This window comes from Pinus tabuliformis, chromosome Q (genome assembly GCF_031772625.1).
Source record: "Pinus tabuliformis cultivar Carrire ecotype Pingquan chromosome Q, CPIR1, whole genome shotgun sequence".
Taxonomy (NCBI): domain Eukaryota; kingdom Viridiplantae; phylum Streptophyta; class Pinopsida; order Pinales; family Pinaceae; genus Pinus; species Pinus tabuliformis.
In genome coordinates this window covers 1,126,944,162-1,126,958,114 of record NC_142296.1, presented here as the reverse complement: position 1 = coordinate 1,126,958,114, position 13,953 = coordinate 1,126,944,162, and positions in this window count along the sequence as shown.

The following is a 13,953-nucleotide window of genomic DNA, read 5'->3' as shown; positions in this document are numbered from 1 at the left end:
AGTCATGTGGAAAGAAGCTTCGTTGTCTAAGTACCAGACACTTCCCATCATTGAAGAAACCATGCATGCAATGAGGGAAAAGTCCAATTCAAATTGGGAGGCAAAGCCTCACCCACCGCTCCTCCTAAGGACTTCTCCTCGGACTTCTTTAATGACAAATTTGTAGCAAAGTGACCAATCTTGTGACAATGAAAGCATTTAACTTTCTTCTTGTACTTCTTCTTACCTCCATGATAAGAGTCTAATTTGGAATGGGAAATTTTAACTTTCCCCTTCCTCGCCTTAATCCCTAAGGCACAGTTCTCTTCATTATCAGTCTTTGATGAAGAGAAATCCCTAGTGTTCCTCGTGATCTCATCCTGCATTAAATCCGACCATCGTTGTTCCCAATCTGGCAGCTTCTCCCGACCATTGACAGAGTCCTGATAACTATGCCAACTCTTTGGGAGTCCAAGAAGAGCAAGGCTCACCATATACTCCTCGGGAACCATGAATCCAACACTTCTAATTTCATCCCAACATTGAGTAAACTTGGTCAATTACTTTGGAATCGCCTCTCCTTTCTCCATCTTGATTTTACGAAGTTTATCCTTCAGTGCCAACTTCCTTTGATCACTGCTATTCTGAGACAAGTTCGTCAATGTTTTTCACATAGCATGTGGGGTTTCCTTTCCATAGAGACTCGAGAAAATATGATCTCAAACTTCCTCAAGGATTATCTGCCTTGCCTTCGCCACAAACTTCTTCCACTCGGCCAAGTTCTGTGCATCAGTAGCTCCTGGCTTAGGAATTGCTTGCTCAACAAATTCCTTCAAGCCATTGTCCTCTAGCACATCCTCCATCTTGTCCCTCGAGGCTATGAAATTAGAGCTTCCTTCCAAGGCATATTGAAGCCTCAAACCATGGAACACCATCTATTGATCCTGAAGTATGTATGCAAATTCGACTTTCACTTGAAACCCAGAAACTCAAAACTTCGAAATCTCCTCTAGAGAGCTGATTTTAAATCAGCTATATCTCCCTCATCTGAACTCCGATTCAGCCAATTTTGTTTTGAATTTGGGTCCCAAGGAATACAAATCTTTAATTTGTTTCTGAAAATTTTTCGCATAAATTCTCAAATATTCTCTGCAAACTCTCGGCCCAAAAAAAAATCTTGCTCCAATACCATGTAGAAAATCCTGTAGATTCACAAGATAATGCAATTTGCTAAAGAAAGAGACAAGGATCTACTTCTACTCTTTACAATGGAAGCCCATAAACATCGAGAAAACAATAATTGATAGAGGAAGAGAATCAAAGGAACATAACACAATAAATATATGAGGAAAGCCACAACTCAAAACCCCACTATTTGTTTTGTATTAATCTGGAAAAGCAAGATGAAATTACAATGTTTGTTCTCTCTAGAACAATCCCAACACTCAGAAAATTCAATCTCCAACTCATAAGCAAGCTCAAGGCCAAAGTTTAGCCTCTTCAAAGGCTCTCCAAGTCTCTATTCCAATGTGTAATTCCTATGAAGAATAGCTTGTATTTAAAGGGAAATAAAGCCTCTAAAAATAGCACAATCCATCAAGGATCAGTTCTTGATTGCATGCACTATCAATGCAACTCAGAAAAATCTAAAACAAATAGTACATTGTCCCTGCACTCTAGTCTCAACTGGGTCTTTCTCAGAATCAACATGCATGAGTTTTTGATGGTGGAATCTTCAGTTAACTAGAGTAGCACTAATTAGGTCACTAGTGTCCCAACTGACTGTTTACTCACTATTAGTTCCTGAAATTGATTGGAACTAATTTAACTGGACTTAACTCAATAAACTGAGTTAACTAATTACAACTCATTCATAACTCATCCTGAACTCCTATAAGTTAGGGAGAACATTTACATGTCTTCCTAAAGACTTCCGAATCAAATTTCCTAAATTAATTAAGTTAATTAAACTTAATTAATTATTTTCAAATTTCTATGAGAAAAGAATTCTATTTTAATTCACAATTGAATTCAAGGACAAATTAAACTGGAATTTCTTGTTACCATTTCTCAACACACTATGCTAGTGGATTTACCGTGATCCACAGTCTGGTTCAAGGGCCATTAGGCCATGTTCTCTATCATTCATATATCCATGTCACTCAGCTTTGAATCCATCCAGCAATCCAACTCAACCAAAACATGAGAACCCCATCACACCATGGCTATCTGATAATGGAAAGGCTAGGTTGAAAACACTGTTACACTTGGAAAAACCCATGCCATGATAGAAGAGAACCACGTGCAATGCCATGCATGCAAAATCTAGCAAGGAAACTACACATGAAAGCCTATACCTGCAATGAATCTTGGTGTAGCTGCTTGATCCTGCCTTTCCCTACTTGATCTTTGCTTCCTCTTACCTTCTTTTCCTTTCTTGCTCCAATGCCACAATTACTCCAAGAAAAATCTAAGTGTCCAAGAGTGAGAGAGAGAAATAATAATGAAAAAGCTCCAAAACTCAACTAAAAAAAGGTTACCAACTGATCCTCAAAAGCCTTTTTATGAATGAGGTCTCTATTTTCTTCATTTTCCATTATTTTCCTTCATTTTCCTCCTCACATGCAACCTATGACCTTTCACCTCCCTTTTCTCCTAATTTCCATTATTTTCATAAATAATGTGCCAAAAATACCATTTTTCCTTTCCAAAGCCTTAGCCATTGCCTTTGCCAATTTCCTTAGCCATAAACAACCAAATGAACACCCCCTAGGATGTCTTTCCCAACATTCATCTTGGAATAAATGTCCCATCAACCGTGGTTATTGTTTTTAACTTTTATTACATGGAATTTTCACTAGGGCTGTTACAGAATGCTCCCCCTTTGGGGACACTGTCCTCGGTGTTCAATCACACATATAGCTTAGAAACCCGCTGAAATAAGACATACTGCTCATGGAGCTTTATAACACAACTCAATGCAGTATTTACAATGAAATATCTCCTCGAAACAAAACATCATGACAACATGATAACATACCGCATAGTGGAACTTTATAACACAACTCATTATGGTATTTACAATGATCATCCTATTGAGTACCAACCCACATGACATCATAACATCATGATAACATAACCACATGATAGCATAGTAACATAACAACATAATCATAATGACATAACACCCATACTGTATAGTGGATCTTTATAACATAGCTCATGATAGTATTTACATCCATATACATGTGTACATATAGAAATATTACCACAAATATATACCAAACCATCATAAAGCATATATCAACCACCATAGAGCATATTCCAAACCACCGTAAAGCATATACCAAACCACCATATCGAAGTTGCTTTGCCTCAACCAAAAAACAAGGAAGGATACATAGCCTGCATCTGATCTGACATCTCCCATGTAGCTTTATCAGGCCCAAAGCACTTCCATTGCACTTTAACATGCTCAATTGCTCAGTTTCAGAGCATGAGCACCTTTTTCTACAATATACATTGAGGCTCCAGATTGAATTCTCCATTTGGTTCCACCTGCAATACATACTAGTCAATCACATGATCAACATCCTTAACATACTTCTTAAGCAAAGACACATGGAAAACATCATGGACTTTCACTGACGGACCTATTACAGATCCATTTGGGCACATCACTCCCATCATCCAGATCAGTGTTTTAGGGCTCATCAAACCCTAATTTCAGTTGCTACATGCCCTAAACAAGTCAACCTTTTGAATGCCTCCATCCCAGACAGTTTCATGGTCAGAAGACATCCTGAAATGACCTCTAGAGGGACCAACGCAGTTAGGCCCATGCAAGGGTGCACTGCAAAGCACTTGAGTCCATGCTAGGGTGCTTTGCAGAGCACTTAGGCCCTCTTTGACCTGCGTTGGGCGAGTTTGAGCGAAATTCACATAGTGTTTGGGGAATATTCTTATCTTCTGGAGCCTTCTAGATGATTCCCACACTTATCATCTCCTATGAGATCAAAAATGGATGAAGAATGAGTTAAGATACATCCTATCCTCTCATCATGTCCTCCATGGAACTAATTCTAAGTATGGAAGGCCATTCAATACCCTTATCGATGACAAAACCTCCTCCATATTCCTATAAATTGACCACTCATCTAAGTGATCAAGGGGTTGGACTTTGATGATTGTAAGGAGATAATGTTAGTTTGAGATTTGAGACTATTACAAGTGTCGTTATGCTGCCAGATTGTCATGTTTATGATGTGATCTGGATGGAACCAAAGCTGGAGGAGTGACTTCGAATCAAGCTTCATGGTTGTAATTCTTCCTTCTATTCAATAAAGTATTTGCACCTATTTCCATATGTTTATCTTGATATGTGTGAATGTATCTGATTCCATTTACTTGTAATCAATAGATCTTTTGCTTTGATCAGTTCTTTGTCTTCTGTTGATGTTTACAGGTACTTCTCAAGCATGTTAAGTATGGGAAGGAGCGACAGTATCGATACAAAGGAGACAAGAGGAAAGCGAAAGCACAAATAGTTCCTCTCATTCTTTTTGTCTTATCTATTGTTTATAGAGAAAGGTTAAAGTGCTTTAAACTATTGTTCTAGATATAGCTATTGTCTAAGGAACTAGTATTTATCCGTAGATACCAAATTATTCATAACAAATTGGAGACCATACTGGGGAACAATCCTCGTTCCGAGTATCTTATCACATCCTAAGACGTTCCAACAAAGCTTACTCCCTTTCATTGATTGTATTTCAGCCTTGTTGAAGTGAATTTTGGTCAAAAACTGTGTTTAGTTGCCCCTTGAAATGGCTTACTGTCACCAACACAGATTTGTGAGGGACACAGTGCGATGCAGATCACCCTTGGCTTAGGGACAGTGCTCTGAAGTGCACTATCTCCCATTCAGGGCTGTGTTGATCCTCCTTGGATCAGTTTTCCACCTTTGGATAGAGTTTTTCACCAAATTTCTTCTATTTGATTGCTTGTTGAATGATTAATGAATGTCATGTCTTTGAAATCAACATTGTATCTCCTTTGCTAGCCCTACTTTAACTTGATTGATTGATGTTTCTTAAATGATTTCTTTGTCATTATCGATTCATAGACAAAGTTAGATTATAATCGATTAATCTTTGTTTGAAAGAAAGTGTCGTAAAAGTCTTCTCTTCCTTCAAAACAGAACTATCGTAAAGTCTTCGTTCTTGTATAAAGATTGATTGATTATATGTGCATTAGTTTCCTTTTTTGTTCATCATAACATTAAGGGAATTGAAAAGAAAAACTTGCATCGTGCATTGAAAAAAGTTTTTGTGTGCTCATAGGAATAGTTTAGGGAAATTGCATTAGATTGTGCTCTTTTCTCTTTGATTGAAAGAAATCTGATCGCTCTATCCCTACTAGCTAATATTTTTATTGTTAAATTGAATGGAAAGAATACTTATCATGTTAGTTGCATTCTAGGAATTGAAAATACATCACATGGTTAACCTTGAAAGGAAAATTCCTAAGCAAGATCAACTTAAAATTAACATCAATTTACCTAATGGAGCATTGTCATCTAATGCAAAACATTTAGAGGTTCTAGGCTAGAGACATGTTCTGACGTCGTAAAACATAGCAGTTGTCACTAACTTGTCTGCAATACATCTCGAGTGTGATATCTCATTCCACGTATGTGAGTATATCGTAGCTCATCCACGTACCTTTGGGTATATAGGGCGATGTTACAATACGTAAAGTATATGGGAATGCTCTCACTGTGCGGTTTTGCATTAGACAACACTAATACGGATTGGGCCTCCATGTACTTTCGGGTATATATGGGAGGACAACACTAGGTTGCTATCCATCCTTAGGTAACCGAGTCGGCTGCCTTGTACACTGTGATACACCGAACACAGCATTCGGGGAGATTTCTTGCCCGTACTTCTTGGTTCGCTAGGAGGTATTCTGCAGTTCATAGTTGCTTGGTAAACCTTTTGCCTAGCTTACCCCTTTTTGTTTATTTCTTTTTTGTAATAAAATCAATCAGCAATCGTGGAGGAAAATCAACCCTTACCCCGTCATTCATGGAGAGTAGCGAGTAAACCGCCTTTACCGCCCGAAGCTACACCTATTCGGTCAAAGCGGTCTCGTTTGACTAGATCCAGTACTTCACAAGCATCTGGTTCTTCATCTGAATTACCAGAAACACCTATACCGGTAAGTACTATGACCCCAGTTACTCCTACGGTTATTGGTACATCTGTTACTAAAGTGGAATCTCCACAATTACCTAAGGAAACTAGAACTGAATCTAGTGAAACGGTAACCCAAGTTGTTCAACAACAAGTTGATTCTCAATCTGAAGTTGTTCAACAAGAAATTACTTCTGAACCTGAATCTGTTCGACTAGAACTGGATCTTGAACCCATCACTATTCAATCAAAAGTTACTTTTGAACCAGAAGTTGTTCACGAAGCCCAACCTAAACTTGTTCTTTTACCAGAACATTTTTATCTTGAGGTGGAACAATCAGAAGTTGTTACCTTACCGAAAGAATATTGACCAACAGATCCTCAAACATCCTTAACTGTCGAGACCTCCTCTTTACCTCAGCAATAACTAGAAATCTATTACAGACCAGATGGTGAAATTCTTCCACTTGGTTTGGTTTCAATAGAAGAGGAACCTGAGGTAGAATCACCCACAACTCCATTCCATTTTGGAACTGGACTTTATCTGTATCTTCATACTCTCCATTTCACTGCTCCTTTTCATCTTGATTACTTTCAAACACCTGTTGATTCGTTAGGAAACTTATTTGGACATTTTACTATGGTAGAGTCAACATCCTAGACTGTACCATCTGTTACGGCTATGATAGAATATTCTGTCGCAACCTCTTCGATGTTTACTACGACACCTGAGTCACACTTGTATGGTGTTCTGTCTGTCCCATCGGGTTGCCAATATTTATCGGGAACCCACTCAGGTGTTGCTTCTAGCCCTTGGTCTTCACCAATGTCGTCAACTGGAATTTTATCTGGTTCCTCATTTATGGGTACCAAACAGTTGGACCCATCAAGTTCACATCAAGTTGGTTCATTTGGTTATCGTCCTTTGTATCCACTTAATAGTGGACTACCCCCATACGGAGAACAATATGCATATTCTCCTTATCCTCCATATTCTAGGGGGAACCATATGTCGGCATGTCGTCATCTTTAGGTCAGCCTGGAATGACTGTTTGTCAGTGGCAGCCAACCATGCCCGTTCAACCTAGGCTTGTGTATCCATCACAACCTATGCAATCTGTCTCATCCATACCTACAACACTTGTTGTTACAACTGTGTCGCAGTCACAAGCCCATATTGTTGTATCGCAACCTGTGCAAGCTGGCCCTTCAACCTCAGACCCCCAAGTTTCAGGTATACAGATCCAACCTTCTCAGGCAGTTTTACAACAACCACTTGTGTCTAGAGTCCAACAACTTTAGGCTAGTTTACCATTTACTAGAATGACACAGACTTACACTGGTTTAGTGTATTCACAACCTGGTCAACCCTACATTGGTGGGCAACAACAACTGTTAAACCAACAACCGTTGTATCAACAACAACAACAGTTGCTTCAACAACCTTGGCATCCCCAATATCAACAACAACAATTCCAGCAATACCAACATCAACATGGAATTGGACAACAAGTTCAAGCTGGATTTGGTCAACAACAAGTTTATCCAGGCCCTGGTCAACAAACCTATGCTGGGTTTGGACAACAACAAATTTACCCTTGTGCACAACAACAACAACCTTACATCAGATTTGCTCAACAAACTTACCCATATCAAGGTTACCAGCAGCAGATTCCCTATGCTGGTATGTAAAGGCCCATTGCCCAAGCAATTCCATCTTACCTTGGATATGCTCAACCTGACCTCAATAGACAGTTGCCTTTCATTGCAACACTTGAATTACCAGATCTAAATCGGCTCACCAATGATCCAATTCTTTATGCACCTTGGTGGTCGGTGATTCCTCATAAGTTGCCTTCCGATAATCCGAAATTTAACGGAAATCATAGAGAAGACCCATCCAACCATGTCATGACTTTTCATTTATGGTGTTCATCAAACTCCTTGAATGATGATTCTATTAGACTTCGTCTTTTCTAGAGAATGCTTACTGGTCCTACTGCGAAATGATACATTGAGTTACCATGAGATTCTTTTGATAACTTCACTACCTTAGCTACCATGTTTTTAACCCACTTCCAGTTACCCATACGATATGAGATTGGAACGAAACTATTAACCAACTTTAAACAGACTACTGCGACTCATATATCTGATCATATTCATGAATGGCGTCGTCATCGTCACATGGTTAAAACTTATGTTCATGATCAGCTTTTGGCTGAGTGGTTTATAAAATCCTTACTGCCATCTATCACTGAGGATGTGGCGAAAGGTGGATTTGTCATAGAAGAGCAAGTAATTGCTCATGCCCAATATTTGGATTTGATTTATACACAATCTAGCATGCTCTGTGACAAGATCCCAAATGCACCCTGACCATCTTTCACTGTTCCTCCTCCACCATCGAGTAAGGACTCTCATGTCGGTGATGGTGTGATTGGTTCTTCGAGCACACAAATGGCAGGTAGACCATCTGGTCAAACACTTTCCATTACCAATCAAACTACAAATGCACCTGATAATACTCTTACTTCCAAAATAAATGTTGTGTCATTTGACAAGGGCAAGAATGAAAAGCAACTAGGAGGTAAGAAAAAGGGGAAAAACAAGAAGAAACAAAATAACTCCCCTCAAGAGAAATCATAAGATTCCTCTTCTTCGGCAAGGAAACCTCGTTACCCATGTTTTATTTGTAACGATGAGCATTTTACGTGAGACTGTCCGCACCGCTCTCTCAAAGCTTTTGAAGACTTCTAATACATCTGCGGTATTGATTGATCCTTTTCCAAAACCGGAAACAAATATGGTTGCTATAGATCAAGCTTCCACTTCCCAAGTGCTTATGCTATCCGCCTCTAAGCAAAAAGATGATGTTTTGGTGTCAACACGAAGTAAATATTATGGAAATCAACTGTCATCGTCGAATAACCAAGTTGATCAACCTAACCCTTCGACTACAAATTCAAATGATCTTATTCCACCACCTATTGCACCAGAGTTAACAATAAAACCACCTAAGGTAGTTGTACACAAATCAACATTTAACCCTCGAGCTCAAGCTACACATAATTATAATATAGTAGAAGATTTGGCTCAGTCACCTTCTGTTATGTCTACGCTTGAGGTGTTACAGAACTGTCCCTCCCAAAAGCAAGCATTGTTGTCAGCAATTGGTGGAATCGATCCAACTGATTCCAATCTTGTGGTTTTCAATCATGCGGGTTACACACCACAATGACCATCACAATTAGCATTTATGATTCAAGTAAACACTCTCAATAAACTTGTTCATCGAACTATTATTGACGAGGGGGCATCTACTTGTATAATGTCTATGAGTTGCTGGAAAAAACTTTGTTCACTTCCTTTGTCACGTTCACCAACAACATTAAAATCTTTTGACGTTCGTACATATACGCCTTGTGGAATATTGAGTAATCTGCAGATCGAACTAGGAGGAAAAATGGTAACTTTTGAAGTTGAGGTAGTTGACAGATCCCTTGACTACAACATTTTCTAGGAAGACCGTGGGTTTATGCTATGGTTGTTGTGGTTTCAACATACTTTCGTATGATTGCATTTCCTCATAAAGGTGGAATCACAGTTATCGAACAACTCACCTTCTTCACCTATAGTTCACAAGTTACAGGAAGCATTCCATTGGTACATGGACCCCCTCTATCTCTCCAAAACATTGGTGTAGGTCTCTTTAAAGACTCTTCCCTAATGGGTACTTTTTCACTACCACCACCATAAAATTTGGAAAAAGTAGAAAAATTAGAGACTTGCAACATGATATCTTCCACTTCATCTGACTTAAGGAAGATTGCCAATAGTTTTGAAGTTGATAGTAATTCTGAAATCATGCCGCTAAGCGATATTGAGCTAGCATAGCAATCAATCTTTTTAGCTTGCGTGGCAAACCCAAATCCATTTTTGTCAATTGTATGGGTAGATCGTTCATTATAATTTGGTACTTCTTTCGATCCTTTTTCACATATATTTTCTACTGATGAAGGAATCATCCAATCAATGATGATGGAAGGAGAACCATGGGAGGATTATCATCATCGTTCCCATCTTCCATATCACATCAAAGATTATTCAAATGAACTTAATCACCCTTCAGTTGTCAATTTCCTTTCGAATTCTATTGAAGAGACCATTTCTATCAATATTTCGACCAAACCTAACATTGTAGAAAATATTCATGTTGGCAAATCTTGTTCTCAATCAGAAGTTGATATTTTCCGTGCTATCTTTCATGAATTTCGAGATATATTTGCATGGTCATATGAGGAGATGCCAGGTATAGAATTTACTATAGTTGAAAATGAAATCAAAATGTATCTTGATTTCAAACCAGTACGACAGTGCCTCCAACCTGTTCATCGAGAGAAGGTTGCTGCCATTAAGGCAGAAGTTGAAAAAATTTTGCATGCTGGTTTCATTTTCCCTGTTCCTCTTATTGACTGGGTTTCCAATATTGTTCCTGTCATGAAGAAACAAGGGACAATATGAGTGTGTGTCAATTATAGGGATGTGAATCAGGCTTATCCAAAAGAAAACTATCCCACTCCCTTTATCGACCAGATTATTTATGAATGTGCCGAATGTGAAATAAAACTGTTTTTTTTTGTCCATGGGGCACATTTGCCTATCGAAAACTCCCATTTGGTTTGAAGAACACAAGGGCCACATTTCAGAGGGCAATGAATTATGCCTTCCATGACATCAAACATACTGTTCAACCTTACCTTAACGATTTATGTGATCATTCACGAAAGCAGACTGATCACCCGCAGCATTTGAGAGCTATATTTTTACGGTGCCAACACTAAAAAATACGACTCAATCCACACAAATGTGTGTTTTGTATTGGTTCTAATCGTTTTCTTGGTTTTGTAGTGTCTAAGGAGGGAATTTGACTCGATCCACTTAAGGTTCAGGCAATCCTTGACATGCCTCCACCTTCAAACCTACTTCAGTTACAGAGACTCCAAGGGAAGGCTAACTTTTTGAGGAGGTTCATTCCCAATTATGCTGAATTGGCTAAAGGATTTACTCGTTTATTGAAAAGGGGATACACTTCCATTGGGATCAAGTTGTGCAAGTCTCTTTTTATTCTCTTAAAGATACCTTTATTAGAGCCTCATTAATGTATTCCCTGAATTATAAAAAAAACTACTTCCTGTATCTCGTCGTTGTAGATACAACCATTGGAATGGTTTTAGTCCAAGAGGAAGATGGGATTGAACATCCGATATATTATTTGAGCTGCAATATTAATGATATAGAAAATAAGTACTCTTATGTCGAGAAACTAGCTTTGGCAGTTGTTCAAGATGTACAGAGATTTTGTCACCATATCATGCTCCGGAAGACCACTGAAATTTCAGATTGCAACCCTATGACATATATTTTGTCACGTCAATTGATGGGGGGAAAATACTCAAAATGGGTAGTCATTTTGCAGGAGTTTGTTCTAGAACTCATCAAGTCCAAATCAAAGAAATCTCTAGTTTTTGTCGAGCTACTTTGCGACCTTCCCTTGACTTCTATCGATTCAACATCAGAACCATCAATTTTGGATGAGTCTTTGTTCTTGATTTCGTCATCTAACGTGTGGTATGGAGATATATTGATTTATCTCCAGACCCAAACTTTCCGGCCAGATACCTCTCGCTCACAACATCAACATATCTGATACCAAGCCAAATATTATCTGATTGTTGGCGACACTCTTTATTGTCGTGGTATTGATACAATTTTACAAAGGTGCCTCACTCATGAGGAAGCTGAGAAAGTTTTGAATGATTTCCATTCAGGTGCTTGTGGTGGACACTTATTTGTTTATGCTACCGCGCAGAGAATTCTCAGTGCTAGTTACTTATGGCCTAGTATATTCAAAGATTGCATAATTTCTGTCAGAAGCTGTCACGCATGCCAGATCTATGACTGTAAAGCTAGATTACCACCTACACCATTGCATCCTGTCATCATTGTTGGGCCATTCACCAAATGGGGCATTAACTTCATGACATGTAACCCCACCTCGGCCGGGGGGCATGGGTACATTATAGTCGTTGTTGACTATTTTACCAAATGGGCCAAGGCGATGCCAATATTAAACAACAGTGGCAAAACAACTGCTCTTTTCTTTTTTAACCACGTGGTTTCCCGATTCGGTGTACCGCAGGCTATAGTTACAGATCATGGGTCGCATTTTCGCAATCACATGATGAGTGAGTTAACTGCCAAGTTAGGAATTTCACATGATAGTTCTACTCCGTATTACCCACAAGCGAATGGACAAGTTGAGGCCATCAACAAAGTCCTAAAATGAATACTTCAAAGAATGATAGGGGTTCATAAACGAAACTGGAATTTAATTTTGTACTCTTCCTTGTGGGCATATCGAACCTCGGTGAGAAATGAAAATGGATTCACACCCTTTCAATTGGTGTATGGCCTGGAAGAAATCTTGTTGATACAATGCAAAATTTCATTTCTCAAACTCGCGATTGACCTGTTACCCGACACTTCTGAAGAAGAAGCGCGTTTCTTGGAACTTATCCATATGGATGAAACCCGTCGTGAAGCCGCATTGGCTAACGAAGCACACTAGAAATGAATCAATGTGTAATATGACAGAAATGTCAAGCCTCACCTTTTCTCAAAAGGAGACCTAGTCTTGCTTTACGATCAGGAAGCTGATAAACTAGGAGCAGGGAAATTTGAACCACTTTGGATGGGTCCTTATATTTTCAAGCATGTTTTGGCAAAAGGTGCCAATGAGTTGGTGGATTATGATGGAATTCCAATGTCACAACCCCGAAATGGGCTGTATCTCAAACATTACTATGCTTAATTGGGTGTAGTAAAAAATCATTATATATACGCTTTAATTGCATGTGTGTGTGTTAGTGTGTCTTTTATAGTTTTTATGTGGTTAAGTAATGCGCTTTTCATTTTTTGCAAATGTCGGAACCTTTGGAACCATTTTTTGGTTATGCCGATGGTGTTAGTCGTAGTACGCAGAACCTATCTTCTGCAACATGGGCCATTTTCGCTCTAAGTGGCGAGTTAGTGAGTTTTCAAGGGATTTGTATTGGTCGATTGACAAACAATATTGCTGAGTATAGAGCGTTGATCAAACTTCTCTCTGATGCCATTTCACTTGGCATCCACCAAATCATCATTAGTTTAGATTCACAACTCGTTGTACTACAACTAACGAACATTTATACTGTACGAAATTCAAAAATTCTTCGTATGTTCCTTAGAGTTCCTCTTTTGGAAATACATTTTGAGAACATTCAATATCAACATATTTCTAGAAGCTTTAATACATTAACCGACTCATTAGAAAACTATGTGTTAAATTGACATTTGCAACACATGTAAAAGTAAAATTTTCAATTCACATCATTAGTTGAATAGGATTGCATATAGCCATACATATAAAAAATCTGAAAGTAAAATAGATAGATGTTTTAAAAGTTTTTACAAAATTTGTGTCGAAGACACGTTTGGTCATTTGACCTAAAAACTCAAAATGCATGCGAAAATATCCTACATAGACCTAGTGATGCTCATGATAACAGGTCACAGCCTGAGCTATCATGCACAAGATCTGCGTCCAACGGCCTGGAACACCAATAGTATGACGTTGCAGCCTCATAGGTAACTCCTCGATTTGGACATCCGGAATACCAAGGGTTAATCCCTCCACATGATCCTGCAACTTTGCTAAGGTCTCGGCCAAATCTAA